The 10,250-nt window shown below is 34.0% G+C and overlaps 1 pseudogene; it reads right to left on the bottom strand.

Moving 5' to 3' along the window:
* Positions 1 to 5,466: 5,466 nt before the first annotated feature.
* Positions 5,467 to 6,606, bottom strand: LOC131079324 (pectinesterase-like; annotated as a pseudogene).
* Positions 6,607 to 10,250: the final 3,644 nt, after the last annotated feature.

The following is a 10,250-nucleotide window of genomic DNA, read 5'->3' as shown; positions in this document are numbered from 1 at the left end:
ATGGGGATGGAGGTTCAAGAGGGTCACTACCACCTCCTACTCATTTTCCTTTTTCATCTTTCAAAGGGGATTCACCTTCCTTCTTCTTCTTTTTGTCCTTTTTTTTCTTTTTATTCTGCCTATCCTTGTACAACTCTTCCACCGTCATCTTCATGTCCAGGAATGATTTACAGAATTGTTCTTCATTCTCAAAGAGTTCATGATTAACACATTTTCCTTCTTCCGATTGTGCCATGGTTGATCTTCGAGTAACTCACCTCGATCCAATCTCTAGATTAAACTCTTCAAGTGCTCCTTCTCCTCACTTTAATTTCAACCTGGTTAACATCCACCACTTGCAATTTTTTCTGTTAAGCTACTTTGATACCACTTGATCTGTAATTAAGACTTACAAATTAAATTTGCACCTTATTCAAATTACAGATTTATCCCGATCGCAAATAGAATTGCGTGGTTATATTTTTTAATCATTGAAATTACAAAAGCTAATTTCACTTAATCCTTTGCACAACTTAATAATGTTAAATTATAACTTAAAGAAGAAATTAAAAATGAAATGAATAAAAGAGAATTAGAAGATAGAAGCGAGATCATGAGCTTGATAATAGAGTTCACTCAATATGAGCTATATCTCTAGGTCCGCTTTTCAATGTAGGACTTCTTTATTAATATTGCCAAGCAAAATTCTTTGTTATAATATTCAAGATTTGGCAAAATTTGCATCAAACGGCTCACAATCTCTCTCACTTTTTTACAATTCTTGGTGCATAGTAACACCTTGCAATCTCCTCTTAACAATTCTCCACTTTCAAAAGCATGAAAATTCTTCCAAGTTATCACCACTTCAATGAATTTTCCATCCTACACTACCACCTTTTATACAAGAAAATTGCTCAAATTGGTATAAAACCAATTAATTTTGCAAAATCATCTTATCTCTCCATTTTTACATATAAAATCTTGAAAAATCTCCTCTTTACAAATACAATAAATCTTGTTTAACATTAACCTCCCAATTTGTTTTAAAACAATAAGTTATTTAGCCCTTTATGGAGGTTATCCGTGCTTTTACATTTGAGAATTTATTTTTGTACTAAATAAGGTTTTTTATCCCCTTATTAATAGGGGAAGGAGATTTTAAAATCTTTTCAAATCTTTAAAATCCATTTAAATAGCCTCTAATATTCTCCTAATAAAATGGGCTTATAAAACTTTATGTTTAGGGGAATTAAATCTTATTTAAATTTGATCATAAAGAATGGTAAGGCAAGAGGATTTTAAGGCATGGGTTAATGGATTAAATCCCACCAAATCCTCTTTAATTTTTTTTAAAAATTTTTTTTAAACCATTTTCTTTTTTCTTTTAATAATTATGTTTTAATCCATATTTATGTCAACTCACTAGTCTTGCCATGTCATATGCCACGTGTCCTGCCAAGTGTCACATTTTGGTGATGCCACATCATCATTTTGGCCAAAACTTTGATTTGTTATAACTTCTACATATGGACTCCTCTTGAGCCCATTCAAGCTGTGTTAGAACAATGTTGGCAAGCCCTACACAATGATGCCATTTTCGTGAGATTTTAAGACTATGAAATTTTTAGATTTTTCTAGATCCACCTGGATCATAAATAGATAGAAAGAAACAAAAAAAATACTAAAAATCTATGTTGAGACCCAAGAGTGGACCCAACCAATCAACCTAAGTTTTCTAAATACTAAGAGAGTGGCACTTCTTCTTATAGTGAATAAGATTTTGTGTAAAGGTATCTTTGCTAGGAGAAATAATCAAAGTAGTGTGAAGAAGCCATCAAAAGTAGTAGGTGAGTCACCAAAATGAGCTACCATGTTTGGAGAAGGAATCTAATAGTATAGAGAAAGTGAATAAAGAACCATAGATGGTATAAGTCTAGAGCTAGAGAGGTTGGCTAACTGGGTCACCACTGAAGAGTAGGAGGACCCCTTGTTGCTGAGATAGACAAACATGTATGAGAAGGAAGCACCAAATCCTTAGAGGAAATAGACCCAAAAATAGAAACAATAGGAAAAATCATTATAAATATTTTTTATGTTAATGAGCTAGCCTCCTTCCTTATTTAGTTTAGAATATGTCTTTTATCTATTAAAATAGTTGAGCCAATGCACAAAAATGGTATTTCATCCCTATTGAATCAAAATCTAACATATTATTCAAGTTTTTAAAATTATAGGAAATGATTAATGAATGATTCAATGTTTTTATTTTTTTCCCTAGCCTTTTCTATTTTTCTTATATTATAGACATATGATTTTCATAATTTATAGTAATTAGTGTATTATATTTATTAAATAAATTATGTAAGATTTATTTTGTATCAACATTTCAGATCACACTACATGATCTATCATCAAGATAAAGACATAGAGAGAAAAAGGTGATGAACACACCACATGATTGAGATAGGGGTGAATTAGTTCAAACCTTAAAACAACCTATTTATAATCCTTTAAAACTTCAAATCACAATTAACTTACCTCTACAATTATTAAACATGAAATCACAAAGCACAACACACAAGAAAACCATATTTACATGTAAAAAACAAGTAGGGAAAACCTACGATGAGAATCAAACTATATTTTAGGCTCAAGAAAAAGGAAGCTCACTACACCTAGTTGGAGTTGCAAGAATAAGGCACACAACCTTAGGGGAAGATAAAAGGGACTCGCATTACTGAAATGCATGATCTTAGGGAAAGATACAAAGACAAGTTGCCAAAGGACTCACTATCTTCCAATATGTATAGGAAAATGAAAAATTAAAATGAATTAGATCTCCTAAAACTATCCTTGAAAACTATGTCAAGTGAACAATATCATGGCAAATATCTCTAACTTTTTTCATTGTCTCAAAAAACTCTCACACAAAAGATATGATGATCAAAGCTTATCACAAACTAAAATTCACACTTTTACTTGTTTACATATATTTTCATATTATTCACATCCAATTCACAACAAGTCACACTCCAATTCACACTTTCACATGTCTATTTATACTAGGTTATACATTGAAACCCTCAACTAGGTTAGCCATAGATAGAATACATATGAATTACATAAAGTCAACCACCCAAACCAAAATCACATAGTATGATCTTCTCCAAGAGATAAAAGGACCAAGATACATCACAACACATCTTCCTAAGTTGATTCCAATAAACTGCACACACTAGCACATCCTCCAAAGTTGACCTCAAACATAATGTGTAGAAAAATATTAAAGCATGTTAACCAGTCAGCACAAAATCATCACCCAATGCCAATTACTCAATGCAAATCTACAAATGCCATAGTAAGACTCATATCAATATTCCAACACAACCTCCAATACATATTTGGACCATTAGAGTATGATCCAAACAAGATTAGTAAAATGAGTTGGCCAAAGATCAACTCAATTGATAATGCCAAACACATAAAAAGATAACTTCACTTTCAAATGAAACCAACACTATAAATTTGAACTGGAACATTGTACGATCCATATGAGCATATCATCCAAGCTCTAGCACTTGAACCAACAAAGTAGAGCAATATAAAGCATTCTCTAGACTAGTCCTAATAGACAACCTCATTATCAACAAACTACCAAAACCAACATCATCATCTGAGCAATTAAGGGCCTGAAAATATGAATAAAGTAAATTGATTATGAAATTAACACCCTCCCTAAAAATCCAAATTTTGGTAAACCATTTATGGAGAATTATGAAGAAAAACTTATTTGACATGAATATAACTTCCATACCCCCCTACAACTATCATGTACAACATCCCTAATTTTTTAGGAAATATAGCATGTCTTTAAAATCCATAGACTTATATATTAAAGCATGATCTAACAAATAGAGAATATAGTCAACAATACCTTCAAAATGAATGAGAAAAATTGGTATGAACCTCATTTTTTAATAGAGTTTCATTAGAACAAGAATAATTAGCACTTTGATTAGATCTAGCCTCATACATAGCTTACATAAGAAAATTAAGAACATATTGAAAATTAAGAACATATTGTGACTAAAGGTCATAGATATATCTATTCAAATAACATCCTTAAAAGAAAGAGGAAAGGGACATCCTAGGGCCCATCTAAATCGTGTGATAATCCCAAGGACCATTAGAAAACATTTTAAATAAAATGCATTACCACTAGAAAAATCTACATCAATAAAAAACTCAAAAAAAAAAAAGAATCTCAAAGCTCAATGTAAAATATTTATAGAACTCATAGTGTACAATGTACTTGCATGGACTTGCATTTTTAGTGGCGTTTGTCCCCATTAAATATTATAATCAATTAATTGGTCACTTCCTAAATCAATTTGCACACATACTTAACTATTTATGTAATTAATTGATTGATTATCTTTTCAGAAATTTTTTAAATTGTATTTACATACAAATAATTGATTGATCATCCTTTCAATATATCATTTTCAAAAGGCAATCTCTTCCACTCATATGTTATACAAGTTTTGATTTCTTAATCTATACTTGGACATTTCAAAATGGAATAAAGCAAATGTCATTCAAATGGGTTATAAACAAAATATGAAAAATACGCTTAAAATGTTAATATTAAATTAGGTGAATTAATATTAACCATTCATAGCCTTAAAAATATAGAAATTTACCTCTTCTTCCTTAATTTACATGTGAAGAAAGTCTATAGAAAATTATGAACATGTTGTAAACTCCATTGACAATAAGAAAATTTATTTGACCATTCAATTGAAGGTTTGCATGTAGATTGGAGTTTGATATTAAATATTATATTATTATTTTATCTATTATTGTTATACATTCCTACTTCTAAAGAGGATTTGTTGTTAAAATTGATATGAGAAGGGTTTGCATATTGAAATGTATGCATTATGATGTAATTGTCATAATTCACCTAATCTTTTCAATATTAATACTTAAACATTTTTTATTAAGTAGAGTTTTGTAAGGGCCCAAAACTTTGTACAAAAGATTTAGAAAGAACAAACTAAGAAAAAAAAAAAATAGAAACAACACAATAGTGAAACAAGACAGAACAACAAACACTACCAGAACTAAAAACAGATCTAACACACATTGCATCCCAAGATTTGAAAAATGAGAGAAATAATCTAACATAAATGGACCTTTCTTCTTCCATTAAACAACTATCAAGGAGGAGCCATTATCCCAATTTGAAACCTTTTAAGACAAGAAGGGGGAGAAACCCCCTGAAAAGGCTTATCAATAAGGGGGAGAAGAACAAATAGGAGAAGACTTACCATGAACAGAAGGCAAAATAGAAGGAACCTCACCAGAACCATATGGAGAAGTTTCCTAATAAAATCACTATTTTTGTTATTCCGTGGTGCAGGAAAAAACAAATAAATTTTATGACGGAATAATCCAAGAGGAGTGAAGTTGGCTTTTTACACTTTAATACAAGCGTCCGTCATAGGGTATGGAAGTTGCTGGTAACCATGTATCACCGGAGATGAAGTTACTTACGGTGAAATTTAGAGCATCAGTCCTGTTCATCACATGATAACCAGGGCATTTAACCCGATGTGAAGTATTTGACCCCGGACCCCAATATTCGTACTCGCCAAAATACAGCGTGGTCAAGGCAAAGCTACCCTTCCATGCTAACCACCCAGCCGGGTCGATCAGACTACGTAAATAAGATTGCATGTAAACAGCTCGAGAGTACTTTTTCCATGGTCTCCCCAGGTATGTGTGGAAAGAACTGATAACGGGAACCAGATCAGGGGCCGCTGTAACATTACAAGCGTCGATGGATGTTCCCGTGTTTTGATTTGGATCCGTTCTACCTTGAGCTGTGATTGTATTTTTCTGCCCCTTCAATGGTTTTCGTGCCAAAATAGTGCAGTTTTGAAATACTACTGCGGAGTTGCCGAAGATGAAATCTACAGGGCCATAAATATCACATTCTCTGTAAATTTGACGGAAAGAATGTGAATACGGAGTGTCTTGGCAACTCTTGAAACTTCACCTATAAAATGCTGACTGATCTCCTCCCACCCGTAGAGCAACGGCCTGGTGTTTTATTGCACAATTGTGAGATCCCTTGCATTAAAACATTTTCCTACTGTTGCTGCATATAATTCGATGCATCAAGTTCATTAACATGTCATGTGAAAACCAGACACAATATAAATAAAGGAGAAGACAGAGAGAACGATATTATAACACACCGAAAGTAGCAGAATTGATAGTATAGCCAGTTATCACAGTGGCGTCTTTTCCATCACCGATGATCATGATATTATATTTTTTAATCCCTACCCTGACGTACTCCTCGTACACACCTGCCTTTACTTAAATCACTGTTCTGCTTGAGCTTTTGTTTGGAACGGCATCAATGGCTTCAGTTATTGTGGTGCAATTTCCGCTACCGTTCTTTGCCACCGTCAACACGTTTCCCGTCAAAGTGACGCCCGCTGCGGTCTGAAGAAGCAATCTTCTGTCCTCACCAGATATCCACGACACAAAATCAAATTGACGGGCGTCAGATAACAGGCGCCGTCTGTTGACGGAAGTTTGTTGAGACTCCATGCGCCTGATGAAAAGCTTCTCTACAATAGCCAGGGAATTACTCACGGCCACCGACGCATTTGCCACATGATCTGTGAAAGAAAACAAACTGAGATTGATTTTTGCTTCCGAGGCAGGTGATCTAATTAATCAGGGCTGAATTCTGATAGCTCTGAATATCAACGGCATCTTTCCATTGCATAGAAGATTCTATCAAGAAGTCCGCCGTAAGATCGTATAATTGGCTGCAGCCGTCGACGGCTTGGGCGTTCATGGACGATCTAGCGGAGTAATTGGAAATGGAGTTCCGAACTATTTGGGTTTTAGCTATGCTTATGTTGAGTGCAGTTTGAGTCATTTCTTTTCCACCTGCTCGTAAGGATCCCGGATTTTCAGAGAGACTTTTCTCGCAGGCTTTACGATCACGAGCCAGCTCGCAGACAGATCTGGCTCCTCCACTTCGAGAAAAGGGAAGAAAAATCATCACAATCAGAAGAAGATTCAAGTTTAGAGGCATTTTATCCAATCACAAAAGTAGTACAATGCAGTGTATTGCTCGGCATACACTGTGTGTTCAGCTATCTTAAAAAAATCTCTGCAACATCATAGTAAAAAAGAAGTTACAGTTCTGTCTTTCATCTGAACAAGTTGCTGATATCTTCACCAAGATTCTTCCAGTATTGACTTTTGTGCTTTCCGAAATCAGTTAGGTCTCACCTTCATTCATCATGCAGGGGAGATTGAAGATAAGATTGAATGATGTAACGATATCATGGAGATCAAGATTGAAGGCTGCGTTGGAGATCTGCATAAAACAGATTAGTTTTTTGTTTTTTTAAATAAAACAGTAACAACAGTTTTGAAACTGCAAGCATGAACGTAGTTTTAGTTTTTGTTTTATGCTTTTTAAGACTGCTGACTAGCAGTAAGCCAAGCATTCGGTTGTCTTGTTTTAGTTTGTTTTATTTATTTTTTGTTTTATTCTCATCGTTGTAGATCATCAACATTCTATATAAGACCATGAGCAATTTCTAAGTTTTTAATATCAGTATTATTAGTTCTATGAAATAACATCTTCTTTTCAGTTCTGTTTTTCTTTGTGAGTTAAATTTGTAATCTTTCATTTGCTATTAGAGCAGGTTGCAAGAGTTTTGATTGTGCAGGTTGTAGGTTAGAACAACAGTTATTTCTAGATGGCTAATGGAAAAGATTTAGCATTTCAGCTTCCATTGTTTACTAGAGAAAACTATGATTATTGGAGTATCAAGATGAAGACCCTACTTTTATCCCAAGATCTCTGGGAATTTGTGGAAGGTGGATACACAGAACCTGTTGATCAGAATACATTCAATACATGGACACCACAACATAAAAATCAGTTGAAAGAAGATAGAAAGAAGGATAACAAAGCTCTTTTCACCATTCAATCTATCTTGGATGTTTCAATTATTCCTCAAATTGCTAGTCTAACAAAATCAAAGGATGCATGGGAGGCTCTACAAACTACATACCAAGGTACAAACAAAATCAAAATGGTAAGACTTCAAACTTTTTGAAGAGAATTTAAAAATTTGAGGATGAAGGAATCTGAGTTCATTCATGAATTTATTACAACGACTCAAGGTATTGTGAATCAGCTTAGGACTCAAGGTGAAACTATATCAAATCATAAAATTGTAGAAAAAAATTTGAGGTCTCTTCCTCCTAAATTTGATCCAGTAGTAATTTCTATTGAAGAAAGTAAAGATCTAACTACTTTCAAAGTTGCAAAATTAATTGGTTCAGTGTAGTCTCATGAAGAGTGCACGCAACGTTGTATGGAAAGTTTTGTGCAAGCTTTACAATCTTCTATGAATATTGAGGAAAAATCAAAATTTCCTCCCTCACATAATGTTAAATTTCAAGGTGAATCTTCTGGTAATAATAGAGGAAGAGGTAGAAGTTTTGTTTATAGAAGGAGTATACAATGTAGATATTGTGAAAGATATGGGCACTATGAATTTGAGTGCAGGAAGAAGAAATCTGACTTGAATAAGTCAAGAGCTAGTTATGCAGAAGAGTCCTCTGACGCAAGAATTCTATATTCTTTGCATGCAATTCGACAAAAGAACCCTAAGAGGATGTTTGATTCTTGGACACCGGTTGTTCAAATCACATGACAGGTAAATCTAATTTCTTTGTCAACTTAGTTGATTCAATGAGGAGTAAAGTTAAATTTGGAGATGATAAGGAGGTTGATGTAATGGGAAAAGGTACCCTTGTAGTCAAGACTAAGCAAGGAGACACTACAAATATCAATAATACTTTCTTTGTGCTAGAATTAAAGAATAGTCTTTTGAGTATAGGACAACTTATAGAAAAGAACTATAAAGTTGTATTTGAAGATAGTTGTTGCAAGATTTTTGATAAATCTAATAATCATCATCTTGTAACAAAGACTTATATGACAAAGAATAGATTGTTTCCTCTCAAATTGGTTTCTAGTAAGTTGCATGCACTAAAATCAACCATAGATGATTCATGGTTATGACATCAACGATATGGTCATCTAAATTTTCAAGGGCTAACTTTGTTGAATAAGAAGAATATCGTGCAAGGTTTTCCTCCAATCAAGGCAAAAGAAGAAGTGTGTTCAGGGTGTTGATTTGGCAAGCATCACCGAGACAATTTTTCAATGGGAAAACCTCGGAGAGCCAAGTCTCCTCTAGAACTTGTGCATGCTGACATCTGTGGTGATATGTAAGAGCCATCATTGGGTAAGAACCTTTATTTTTTGACATTCATTGATGATTACTCTTGCCACACTTGGGTTTATTTTTTGAAGCAAAAATATGAAGCCTTTGCATGCTTCAAGAATTTTAAAACATTGGTTGAATAACAAAGCGGGTATCCTGTCAAGATACTCAGAATAGATAGAGGGGGAGAGTTTACTTAAAATGAGTTTGCTGATTTTTGTGTTAAGAATGGCATCCAGAGACATCTTATTGCCGCATATACACCTCAGCAAAATGATATTACTGAAAGAAAGAATCATACAATTATGGAAATGGCACGAAGCATGCTACAGACAAAAAATCTTCTACATAATTTTTGGGGAGACATAGTTTCCATTACACTATATATTATCGACTATTGTCCCACGAAAGAAGTTCAAAATATGACTCCAAAGGAAGCCTGGAGTGGTCACAAGCCTTCAATGGCTCATCTTCGCATGTTTGGATGCTTGGCATATGTGCATATTCTAGTTTAAAAGTGGAAGAAGTTAGATGCCAAATCCCAACTTAGTATCTTTGTGGGCTACTCTACTACAACTAAAGGCTACAGATTCTATAATCCCGAGATAAAGCAATGGATAGTTAGCCAGATTGTAATTTTTTATGAAGGGGCAGTACAGCAATGGAAAGATGATGTACAGAAAAATCCATCAATAATCTTAAACATGGAAGATAACAGTGTTCCTCCTCCTCTCCCCACAAGATCAAGTGGAAGTTCTAGCTCCAGTTCCAGTCCTCCAAGCTCACCTAGTTCTTCAAGTAGCACAAACTCGGGTGAAGATTCACCTCCATCGTCACCTCCGACATCTGTTCCACGAAAGGTTTGAAGTTCAGTTGCTGTTTATCAGAGGAGTACCAATATAAATCCAGTTGCTAATTTTTCTTTGTTTA

The sequence above is a fragment of the Cryptomeria japonica genome, chromosome 11 (assembly GCF_030272615.1).
Source record: "Cryptomeria japonica chromosome 11, Sugi_1.0, whole genome shotgun sequence".
In the NCBI taxonomy this organism is placed as follows: domain Eukaryota; kingdom Viridiplantae; phylum Streptophyta; class Pinopsida; order Cupressales; family Cupressaceae; genus Cryptomeria; species Cryptomeria japonica.
Note: the sequence above shows the minus strand (reverse complement) of the source record. Positions and strands in the feature narration are given on the sequence as shown.